This window comes from Lutra lutra, chromosome 5, assembly GCF_902655055.1.
Source record: "Lutra lutra chromosome 5, mLutLut1.2, whole genome shotgun sequence".
Lineage (NCBI taxonomy): Eukaryota > Metazoa > Chordata > Mammalia > Carnivora > Mustelidae > Lutra > Lutra lutra.
Genome location: NC_062282.1, coordinates 52,383,822 through 52,397,120, shown reverse-complemented (window position 1 = coordinate 52,397,120; position 13,299 = coordinate 52,383,822).

Here is a 13,299-nt window from a genome sequence, read left to right as displayed (position 1 = left end):
AAGCTCAACAGAACTCCAGCACTACAGAGTGTGCAGCGGACTTAGATTCTTGACTAGGTCAACAACTTCAGAGATAAGGCCTGGGACTAAATGGGCAATAGATTAACTAAATGTGCAATAGAAGCTATTTACAAATTCCATCTCCCCAAAGACCCCATGGAGAATGGAGCTTAGTAAATGAACCTGAAATGAAGAACTAATCTGGAAACTTCTGAGGTGAGGCAGCAGAGTAAAAGAGAACTGTACACGAAAAGGAGCAGTCTGAAAATCACTAGTCCATAGTGATGGGTGGAAAATCCTGGTCCCACCCATAATACTACTGGGGAAAGACAGAAGAAGGAAGAAAGAGAAGGGGCAAGGGAAAAATTAAGAGAGAAAGGAATTTTTTTTTTTTTTTAGTGTTCAATAATTTATCAGTTCTGTATAATATCCAGGGAAGGAAAGTCTTTTAAAAATGTTTTCAGCACTTGACACTACCCCCGTCTGGTATGTGATATGAATTTAATTCTCAAAACAATAGCATGAGGTATAAACCATTGCCATACTTATGTTACTGAGGACAAACATAACATGGCCACAATCGGCATTGCATCTAGATCCCATGCATTTAACCCTTATTTTCCAAAATACACTGCTACAAAATACACTGCATAGCTTCAGTTAGTTGTTGGAGATACAGTATTTTTAAGAGTGAAGTTAGAAACAAGGCCAAAATCTTCAGGGAAAAAGAAGGGGAGGAGTGTTTACTCCTAAACTTCTATTTTATGTTTATAGTTTTACACTTTTTCAATGTTATTTTTTGAAGCTGAGAATTGTCAAATGCTAGATATTTTGATGTTTTCCTTAATTTATTTGGGTGAGAGAAGAAAGTTGTTTAAAGAAATCAAATGAGTTACTTTAACACATCTTCCAAAGGGTTCTGAAAATCCACTTTCTTGCTTTCTCTGTAAATAGGTTTATCTTTTTTCTGTCATCATTTAGAACAACTTTGAATTATAAAAGCAATACTTCTCAACATGGAAGATGTTATTTTTTTAAGTCCCCAAAGTAATGGCTGAACATTTCTTCATAGCTAGGACAATACAGAGAGAGAAAGCACACCTCTTGGTTATCTGGTCAACTGAACATGAGGAAAACTGGTGAGGAGCCTAAAGCTTCCCAAGAGATCAAGAGACTTTCTGGATGTGCAGGCAAAGATATGCTCCTTAAAGTTGTGTGAGATTTGTGGCAGGGAACCATCAGGGTTCTTGGAACATCAATAGAGAAGTGGCCCTGGTTAGAGCTTCCATTTCTCATTCTGAATGGACCCAGCCTGTCTAAAAAAAATAAATAAATAAATAAAAAGAGAGAGAGAAAGAGAAAAAAAAAATGGAAAGATATTTTTCTTCACCTAGTTTTTTTTTTACTTGCTTCAAAACACCCTTGGAGGGATTGAAGAACCATTTGAGTTGGCAACCTTTCAAAGTGGCTTGCCAAATCCTTATTTATTCATTCTTATTTCTCATTCTACTTGCCAGGAATTCATTTGAACATTTAGAGAATATCTCTGTATGTATAAGACAAAACTACTGATGCATGCAAAGTACAAGATGATTAATAAATAAAAACTTTTAAATGTTTTAGAAGTTTCATTTAAAATTAAATTACAGGAGTGATCTTGCCAGTTTGAAATGAGCTTTTCCCATTTCAGCTTTGGCAGATAATAAGGACACTGGCTCCTGGCTCTGGTTCTTGTTCCAGGAGCAGTCCTGAAGAACTTGGGACAGCCTCTTTAGAATTCTTGGTTTGGAGTGGGCTGGGAAAAGCAAATAAATGTCCAGGGAGCCTCTCAAGCTCACACAGTATATGCAGAGCCTGGGGGGGCCCTGTTTTCAATTTCCCTCCCCCAACTGTATTAGTCAGGGTTCCCCCAGAGAAACAGAGCCAACAGGATGCATGTTTATATATAGAAAGAAGGATTTATTTTAAGGAATTTGCTCATGAAATTACGGAGTTTAGCATGTCCAAAATCTGCAGTGTGGACCAAGCAGTCTAGACTCCCAGGGAAGGGCTGATGTTACTTACAGTTCAAGTCCAAAGGCTCTCAGGCTAGAGACCAGATAAGATCCAAAATTGTGGTTCAAGTTCAAAAGCCATCTGTGGCAGAATTTCTTCTTGCTCAGGAACGGTCAATCTTTTGTTCTACTCAGGCCTTGACCTGATTGGACAAGGCCCACACACAATTTGGAAAGGCCACTGATTTAAATGTCAATCTCATCTGAAAGTCCTCACAGAAATACTCAAAATAGTATTTTACCATGTATCTAGGCATAATGGTCTGGCCAACTTGACACATAAAATAAGGCATCACACCAGCCCATATGCTATAAAGCAGACAAGGTAATGTCAAAATGCAAATTAATCACGTCGTTTCCCTTTTTAAAAACCTTCAAAGTTTCTACTCTATCCTTAGGAAAAGCCCCAATTTATCTTGTTTCTCGAGGTCTTTGTGGTCTCGTGCTTATTTCTAAACCTTGCTTCTTCCATCCACACTTGAATCCTAGGATCCCACCAGGCTGAATTACTTTCAGTTTCACAGAGATACTAGTTGCCTCCAGAAACATAGTGTTTCTTCTTCCTGAAACATTTCCCCGCATCCCCAAAATCTCTCCCTCATTAATTTCTATTCATCTTTTCCACGTAAAAATTTAGATATCACTTCATCTGAGAGAGCTTTCCTGACTCCAGAGACTGATGATTAATTCCCAGCAGCCTGCCTGGCACATGGCATATGCTTAGCAGCTATTTGTTAATAGCTGAATAAAATCCACACGTTCTGCAAAACCAAGAGTAATCCTGAATAGGGTTAGGGGTAGTGTTAGGTGACAGCATAAACTATTTCATAATGGACATTTTTCTCATGGAACCAACCTTCTTGACACTCTTTGGGTTTTGTTTTTACTTCAGTGACTGCCCCTTCTTGAAGTTATTTGCTGGTTTCCCATTAGACCCCAACTTCTTCCTGTTGAACTGCCTCATATCTATATTTTCTTTCTCTGCTTCTTTCTTAAACCTCAGGCACTTGCTTGGCATTATATTTTAGATGTCTACAGGACCTCTCAAACCTAAAATAGTCAAAACTGCTTTTTCTCCCAAAATTGCTGGCAACTTCAGCTACTCTAGCCTAGATACCTGTAGTGGTTTTTTGTTCCTTTTCTTCTCTCACCTTACATACAATTCATCAGAAGATCATGGCGGCTACAACTTCAAAATATATCCAGAAACTGGTCACTTCTCACTCTCTCTACCTGTTACCACCCTTCTCTGAGCTATCACAGTCTTTAGCCTGGCCTGTTTCAACAGCCTCCCAGCCCGTCTTCTTGCTACAGCCCTTCCCAATCTATAGACTGTTTTCAACACAACACCCAGAGTGATCCTTTTGAAAGGATCATGGAATTCCTCAGCTCAAAATGCTACATGCCTCCTCAATTCAATCAGAGTAAAAGCCAACTTTTTAAAAATGTCCTGAAAATTCATACACAGTCTGGTTCTCTGCACTTGCTCCAATTGCGGCTGAATCTTACTCTTCCCCTGACTCTCTGAGCTCCAAACACATTGACCTCCTTGCTCTATCATGCAGCACTTTTGCTCTGTTCACTCTGCCTAGAACCATCCTCCCTAACCCCAGAATACACTTTATGAATTCCCTCAACCCCTTCTAGTCTTTTAGTGAGTTCTATCCTTACCAATTTATTTATTTTAGTAGTGACATGTCCTCTACTCCCTAAGTATATGCACTCAGGTTAGGTATTCCTAAGCCTATCCCTTGCTCTACTTTTTCTCCATCCATGATATTATATAGCTAAATTACCTATTATGCTCTTTTCCATCTGTCTCTCTGGCTAGAATGTATATCCTTAAGGTATATGGTACTGTCTTTTATTTTTCACTGATATACTCTAATGTAGGAAATATCCATAGTACTTATTTTATATTTATTAAAGGAAAAAACAAATTACTTTAACAATCAAGTACTCTTCCAGACATGAAGCCCAGTATTGGGGTGTTTATTAAAAGAATATTGCCTTGGTCATAAGAAAAATTCTAATTTAGTTAAGTTTGGAAATAGAACCTAGTGACCCCAGATTTTCCATAAGAAACCTAGGTATTGTCATGACCACTAAATTTTTTTAATACTGTTGAAAAATTCTCAGGGTCATGGTTTGGCTTGACAATGTCAGTGCCCGTGAAAATGTTCTGAATTCCCACATGAAGGTTCTGGCTAAAAATTTTGTTTTCTCTATAAATCATCAGCATGTCTAAAAAATGTCTTGACAGAACAAAAAAAAAAGGTTCTTGTTTTTTTAGTTAATAATAATAATAATAATGCTTGGGAATGAGCAGGACTTAATGGGAAAATATTTTTGCATTTAGGAGAATAGAGATGCCCCTAATTTCTCTCTGAAAATAGAGATTTCTTCATTATGGGAACTTTTCATCCTGATATTTTTTACCCTGAGCCTCATCTTTCCATGTGTCATATTTATTTTTAACTCATGATTTTCTCTTCCCATGCATGACCCTGACACCTATTAGAAGCAAAAGGCTGACAATGAAAATGAGACTGTGATGTTTGATCTAGGGTATAAATAGAAAAGCCCACAGCTTACAGAGAAACTGGATAACAGCCCTTAACTTGCTATGTGACCTTAGGAACTCCATTTCAATTCACTAAAAGCTCAGTTTCCTCCTCAGTAACAAAGAAAAAAATTCTAATATCAATGTGAAAACATTCTATAAAGTATCAAGTACTGTATGCACTCAGATACTATTGGTATTATTAAATAGTCATCTTCATTTTCTCCATCTACATTTATAATGGAAACTTGTTATGTTTTCCTTTCCCTGTGTTATTAGAGATAGTAACTTACCAAAAATTAGGGAGGGTTAGCCATGACAGCAATTCTGCCTGGGTGTAGGCAATAAGGAGATACATTGCCTGAAGAATTTGAAATAATAATAAAATTGACAGAAATTTGGTCTTTTTTTTTTTTCATTATCATCGTAAGTTCACAATGCTGAAGATGTGATTCCTTTCATTCCTCTGACTCCACTTTAAGAGCTACCTTCTCCCACTCACAATCCCTATGATTTACTAGGGCTCATTCCCCTGTGGACTCCAGTGTGGGCACATGACCCAGGAATGATCAGTTATTTTATTCTATCTAACTTGGCCACAAAGATTTTTGGAAGATAAATAAATGGCCAAGTCCATCTAATCGATGGCATGCAACCTTATGACACAGGTGTGTGGTACATGGGATATCTCTTTATTTTAGCTGGAATTGAGAACAGGGTGGGGCATACATATAGCACATCTGGCAGCCTCCTGCCAGGGCAAAGAGAGAGTCTGCCTGGAAACTGAGCCAATATAACTGAAAGCAGAGACAAGATAAGGGAAGAGTGAGACCATATCCAGATGGCATCATTGGATCATGTGGAAACACATGGACCTGTACTCTCTACAATTAGATAGGCTGATGCTAGTTTGATTTGGGTTTTTATCACTTACATTTTGAAGATCACTAAGGAAAAAGTGTTTATTAAAATGAATTTGATTTACATTGGGAGGCATGTGAGTGGAGTGTTAGCTCATGTCAGAAGTAAAGTGAGTAGTGTGGCCCAGTCAATGAAGGAATCCTGGGTCCTTATGCCAACTCATTTGTGAGTCTCAGTTTCACCTCCTACAAAGTGAAAGGGGGAAAGGTAGAAGAGATGATTTCTGGATTATTTCAAACTCCTAACACCAGGAGTTTCTAAACATAGCTCAGGCATACCTTGGTACACGATGGAAATTTTGGAAACTGATTCAGAATTGAAAGGAGAAGGACTGTGAATCACCTGCCAAAACATCAATAAACCATATAAGACATTTTTTCTACAACACATTATGACACTGGATTGATAGTATGGACACTTTGAGGTAATTACCATGACTTTGGCTGACATACCATCTCAGTCATTTTACTGCTTTCACCATTGTATTTTGATGTTGAAAGCACATGAGGCTTCTGTATTTATAGTTGTTCTGTTAATGCATTATAATTACAGATGTAATCAAAAAGAGGAGATTGATTTTTTGCCTAAATGATACCTTTAATCACTTCTGAATAAGGCATGACTCCAATTAGAGGTATCTTCAGAAAATCACACCTAATAGCATCATTTATTAGAATTCTAAATAGGAGCTCTTTGTTTCAATGTCATCTCCCTTTAATCTGTTTTCCTAGGGAAAGGCATGGTTTCCTGCACATTATGACGGAGGGCAAACTTCTTATAATTGGGATTCAGCATATCTGATCTTAAACCAGATAAATCACTGAACATGTTTTTCTCACTTAAAATAAATTCAACAAGCTGTTTTGACAACCTACTAAATGCCAAGTAGTATAGAAAAATATGGAAGTGAGCAAGTCTTCAAACCCATCCACAATACATTTAGAATGTCATGTAGGATGCCATGTATGAGATAGCATATGACTAGCTGAGAAAGAGAAGTATATTTCAGGCAAGAGGACCATCCTGGGTAACTATTAAGCCTGGTGAATTGAAAATGAAAGATTGTGTTTTGAAATTCAATCAAGTGAAGAGGAGGTCATACTGGGTTAGAATGGGCCCTAATCCAATGATTGGTGTCCTTATAAGAAGAAATTTAGACACAAAGACACCAAGGAAGATGGCTATGCTAAAATGGAGGCAGAGACTGGAGTTACAATGCTGCAAGCTAAGGAATGCCAAGGATTGCTGGTAACCACTAGAAGATAGGAAGAAAGGAAGGATCTTCTCCTAGCCTGGAGAGAGAATGTGGCCCTGTCATCCATCATGAGAAAGGGATGTCCCTGGAAGTCACAGATCCCTCCAAAAGAACAAAAAGAGTAGGTCTGATATCAACTCACCGCTACAGAGTTACCTCAGCAGACAAGCAGACCCATAAGCAAAGAACTAATGGTTGCCACTGGGATTTAGGAGTTGTTTGCCATCTTGCATTATTGCATTAAAAACAACAACAACAACAATAAAAACAACTATTACATTGGTCTAGTATTTTCCCTTGCTTTTTTAACTTCTTTTCCCACCCCATCATCTGTTTTCAGTTTTCTCTAACCTTCCCAGAAGAAGCAGTTTTATTTGCTACCCAACTTCTTTTTACCTAATGATTCAACAACCTATAATAGATACTTAAATACTTCATAATCTATTTACAGACATTAAGAAAGGAAAGAATTTTTCCTGAATCTGTATGCTGACATGCCTCATGAGATAAATTCCCGTAAGTTTCATTTTTTTTCTCGTGGAAATGTATTTTTCCCCAAACAGTAAGACCTTTGGCAGAAGTAATTACAGTAATCATGAAGAAGGTCCTGATTCTCTATGTGTCCTCCATGCCTAACACTATGCCTTATACCATGCAAGAACTCACCAGTATTCAACAAAGAAATATGTGAATGAGAGAATAAGTATGTTTTTACTTTTATTTTAAGGCAGAAAATACATGAAAATATTTAAGGTGTCCACCTTAGAAGATCAATGAAAAAAAAATTGAAGAGTAGAATTGAAGCCTGGCTCTAGCTCTTATTATATGACTTTCTTGGAAAATTTCTTAATCACTCCTCACTTTCTTTTTCCTCCTGCAAACAAGGAATCACAAATAACATTACGAATCTCATGAGTTTCTTTGTGAAGATCACGTGATTTAATTACGTAGATTATTCAGTACATAAAATAGGTACTAGGTAAATACTAGCTCCTTTTGTTACTGTTGTTATTTATTGTTACATCACAGTTCAGATCACATTCTTTTTTCTTTTAATCCCATTAACATACCCTTTATGATAGTTAATGCATTCTTTTAACAGCCTGTTTCTTAGTCTTCCTTCCTAGAGCTTTTTATAATCATTATTTGTTAGGATTCTTCAAGGGTAAGTAACACAAACCCAACTAAAATTATCATGAGTCAAAAAAGGTAATTGAGTAGTTGTCACTTCTGGTCCTATCCACTCTCCCACCTTGAGAGCATACTTTCATTTTAAAAAACCACATAGTCCTTCTAACAACAACAACAAAAAGATAATTCACGTGCTTTATATAGATATTAGGGAGAGACTCTTTTGGCCCTTTGACCCAGTGTCCAGCTTGATTTTAGTTCACCTTCCCTTTACTAATGAGAGATAGGGGTGCTAAAACAATTACTCAAATTGTGACATAGTAAAGGGCTATTTTTAATGATGTGCAAGGTGACTATGGAACTACACTTTCTATCTGGCTGTTTCATATACAATGGGACCTGTATTCCTTGTAAGAGTTATATGTTGGATTAAGCATGTTGTGAAGTGTGTGGAAGTAATGGAAACGATAAAGGAAGACCAGAAGAAAAAGATGAAGGAGTGTAAATCGTGTCATAAACAATCAAGAACTGAGATAGCCTGGTTTGGAGAAGTAACGTTTGGGCTCAACTTCATGGTAAACTTTATATAGGAAATAGTTTATTGCTAAGAGGATGTTAACCAATTATTTGCTAACTGAAAAGAGACCAAAATAAATGACAATGAATTTAAAGGAAAACAAAAAAAAAGTTCAATTAGAACAGAGGAGGCCACTTTTTGCCTTTAAAAATTAAATGTGGAATTTAAGAAACAAAACAAACAAGCAAGGGGGAAAGAAAAAAGAGAGAAGCAAACCAAGAAACAGACTCTTGACTATAGAGAACAAACTGATGGTTACCAGAGGGGAAGTGGGTGGGGGGTGGGTTAAGTAGGTGATGGAAATTAAGAATTGTGCTTGTGATGAGCATCCAGTGTCGCATGGAAATTTTGATCACTAAATTGTACCTCTGAAACTAAAATTACACTGTATGTTAACTAACTAGAATTTAAATAAAAGCTTAAAAAAAAAACTAGACAGAGGTGGATGAAAGAATGTGGGATCTTTTATTAGAGCATTTGTAGTTTAATTGTCTTTAGACAAATAAAATGAAATTGAAATTTCTTTTTTACTTAAATGTTTAATGTAATTGTAGAACCCCCAAATCCTTCAGTGATTATGTTAAAATGAAATGACATTACTCAGAGTCAGTATTGTTGATTCTTACTACAATAATATATTGCTACTATAATATTATAGTTCAAAAATAAGGTTTTGTATGAAATATTTATAGCTTTGGTGAGAAATTATGGAATATAAATGTTGATTTTTAAGAATAACTTTATTTCCATATTCAAAATGTTATTAAAAGTGCCTTGCATGGATGTGATATCAGTAAGGGATGGATAGAAGAAACGATGGACTTCTTATATCCCTTACAATTTATTTCAAAGAAGTCTCAGAGTTTATTACCACATATAAATGAGGAATTTCTGACAGTAGTAAATAATCAATAGATATTAACTAATACTATCCTCATTCTCATCACCAATATCATTTGCCAACAATAATCTGCTAGAATCCACAAACTGCAAGGTAAACAGCTTTCCTTCTTTTCCCTGCCCTTGAGGAAATTGTCATCTAGAGGAAGATAATTACTAGTTATAGTACTATCGAAGGCCCTCTTCTGTTGAATCTCAGCCTTTCATATATGGCAGCTGTGTAACACAGCAACTAATGTGACAGAATTTGCTACAGCAGTGTTTGTGATTATTCCCTTTTGGAATAATCAAGGGCCTGAGGTCCAGCCTTGAGGTTGTCCAGGACTAATTAACTTCTGAGACAGGCTGCTTTCCATGGAGGTTTCCATAATGACAGACTCCTTAACTGGTGGCATGTTAGCCTTTCGAAGATTAGTCTTGGACAAGTTAATGCTTATCTTCATTTGCAATACCTATCTATAAAGGAAACTGCCAAGTTAAATTACATTAATATTTTTGGAAAATTATACACATTGTTGTATTTCTTATCAGCGTTTCCCCAATTCTCTCCAACATTGTCATAATTTTGCTTAACTTAAAACAATTTTAAGACACCATTTTCTTTTGCATTTCATAGGTGACTAATAAGATCAAATATCTTCATATGTTCATTGGCCATTTTTCTTCTTTTGTGAGCTGCCTTGCAATTGCAAGTTTGAAAATAGACACATTTCTAGGCTATCAGGTTAAATAGATAAACTCAGAGAAATAGCAAGCAGGTTACAATGAAACCAATACTTCCAAATGATCTTTTCTGAAGGACTTAAGAAAATTTGTATTGTTACTAATTACTTATGAGTAAGTCCATTACTTTTCTTTTTTATTAAGGAATGACCAAGAAGACAGTAAGACTATCTTCATTGGTTTGTGTCCTTTATTGTTTTTTTTTTTCCAGTATTATGTATATATTACAGATACATGTCTCATGACACTAAAGTTCTCAGGTTTCTGAATAATGGAAAAAGGTAGGGAAACAAACCAAATTACAGTCAAAATTCTTTCAGAAGAAATGCATATAAGCTTGGGAATTCCTTTATTCCTTGAGAGAAATAAGTCGCAAGGTTCATGTTGTTGTCATTGTTGAATAAAAGTTATGTTCAGAGCCCCTTTGGCAGCTGTACTGTTCTAGAAGCCACCATCTCTGATATTTCTCATGAAAGTCTCTGAATTTGTATAGTGTCTTAACACTATAAACAAAATGCTCACATGGAATTCTTAAAAATATAGAAAACTAAAACCAAGAGAGGTTCAGAACACAGGTATCCTGGTGCTTAATCCAGTCTGTTATCATTGTGGCCTTTCCAATATGACCTAGAAATTACAGATTATAATTATCAAACTTCAGTCAAGCAATGGGGCATTGGAGATGGGACCACATCTAACAAGAATCAAGTTAATTTTTGAGTTGCTAGACCAAGGTTTTCTAAAATGTTGCTTCCTGGAAAACCATTTTTCTCTAAATCCCCTGGGCTGGTCCCCTTTAAGATCTATGAAAGTATAATCTCTGTTGACTGGGACCTTAACATCTTCATTTGTTAGCAAGGACCTAGAAGCTATTCTGTTGTATACTGCTTTCTAAGATAATTAATTATTGCCTCTCTTTCTCTTGGTAGAAGGCATCAGGATGGACTTAAACTCAACTTCAGGTGCTCATAGATTTTGTTGTGGTATTTTATGCACTGATCATTTTAGTTCATGTATTAACTTGAACAGAGTAAGAGAAAAGAAAAAAAATGGTGTAAGAAATATAGGATGCTGAAACAAATTAACTATTAATGATCCAGAATGTTTGGATGAACAGTATTGCCCCGTCTCACAGACAAAAAAGAGCATCCCTTATTTAATAGGGCCTTCCCTTAACTGTTTAATAAATGCTAGTCAACTGAAAAACATCTTTGAACAAATGATAAAGAACACAGTGTCTCATGCATAAACAATGTGATGTCCTGAGAGATGGGTGGATGGGCTTGAAGCCAGGCAGATCTGGGTATGAATCCCAGCTCCTCTCCTTATTAATTCTGTGGCCCTGCTTAAACAATTTAAACATTCTAATCCTTAGTTTCATTACCTATAAAATGTGGCTAATACTAATTCTTCTTTTACAAATTTATAAATTTTTTTAAATTTTTTTCTTATTTACAGATTTTTATTTATTTGACAGACAGATAGGCAGAGAGAGAGAGAGGAGGAGGAGGCAGGCTCCCCGCCGAGCAGAGAGCCCCATGTGAGGCTCGATCCCAGGACCCCGAGACCACAACCCGAGCCGAAGGCAGAGGCCTTAACCACTGAGCCACCCAGGCGCCCCAACAAATTTATAAATATTTTTAAAGTTCCTAGCATTAATTAGACACTAGGCCCAAGATGGGAAATTATTATTCAAAAATGTTGACTATGATTAATGCCAGAGAATGTGGCATTACATGAAGTTTCTGGGTCTTGTAACAAGTAGCTTTTATTTGTTTAATGTGAGACTACTCAGTGGTCTGTTTATGGTTTTATTCACCTGAGAGATCTAAAAAAAAAAAAAAAAAAGCACAAGAACACAGCTCAATTCTTTTTCCTCTAGTCAGATAACATGATAAAAAATAGAAGAAACAAGCCCTTAGTCTCAAATTATCTTTATTTTTGTGTTACTAAAATTTCTTTCACTGGGGAACATAAGGTCTGTTGCTCCAATAAAAAAGAAGCCTCTATCCTCCATAACAAATAGCATGGAGGACAAGGGGAGATGGAGAGGAGAAGGGAGTTGAGGGAAATTGGAAGGGGAGGTGAACCATGAGAGACTATGGACTCTGAAAAACGATCTGAGAATTTTGAAGGGGTGGGGGGTGGGAGGTTGTGGGCACCAGGTGGTGGGTATTGTAGAGGGCACGGATTGCATGGAGCACTGGGTGTGGTGCAAAAATAATGAATACTGTTATGCTGAAAAAAATAAAAAAATTAAAAAAAAAAAAGAAGCCTCTATCCTTAATGAGGGGGCTCTAGGAGTAAACAAACCAATAATAAATAAGCTTCTACCTTTGATGTAACACACACAGGGGAGGGCAGGGGAACATCTTGCTTTGCATGACAGAAGTAGAAGAAAATAATTAAAGATGGACCCCTGGTTCTGAATGGAAGCTCTGAAATACTTATCCTATTCATAGGAAGGAATGAAATCCAACTCAACCTCTTCACTTTCTTCCTTTGAATAAGCAAATGAATGGGCTCATTAGAAGCCTTATTTCATACATCCAGGTGGAACTGCCAATCAAGGTATCCCACATTCCCCATCTCCAGATGGACTTTTTGAAGCAATTAACCAATCCCCCTAAACTCAATGATTTGTACCAGAGTAGCCATGTCACCCACAGGCCATTTGGAGTCCTTTTGGGGAGAATGATATGCAATTTGAGAAAGAGTGCTTTCCTTTTTCAAACAGAGAAAAGAAAAAGAGAAAGAATCCTGATGAGATTGTTAGTGCCTACATCTAGCTATTACATAAGCCCAGGACTTCTCAGTTATATGAGTCAATAAATTCCTTTTCTGTGCTTGAGCTGATTAGACTTGAGTCTATTTTCATTGGTCAGAGAGGTTGGCTACAAAAAACCTGAATTCTACCGTGATTTGCAACACCCCATGATTCTGCCAACTAACTCTGTGGTCTTTAGCAATGGTTTGCAGTTTTTAAGCATTTTAAGTAAATTTACCAAGATGTTACTGCTGCTGCTAATGTTGTCATTCCTGTGTTAACATGGAACTATGAATGTCATAACCCTGCTTTTTATCCCACTAATTTTGATTGACCCTGGACCATGCATACCTGCAGGGATATGTATTGCTCTAATTCTGAAGCCTGGGTGAGCTTTAGAGCATGCAG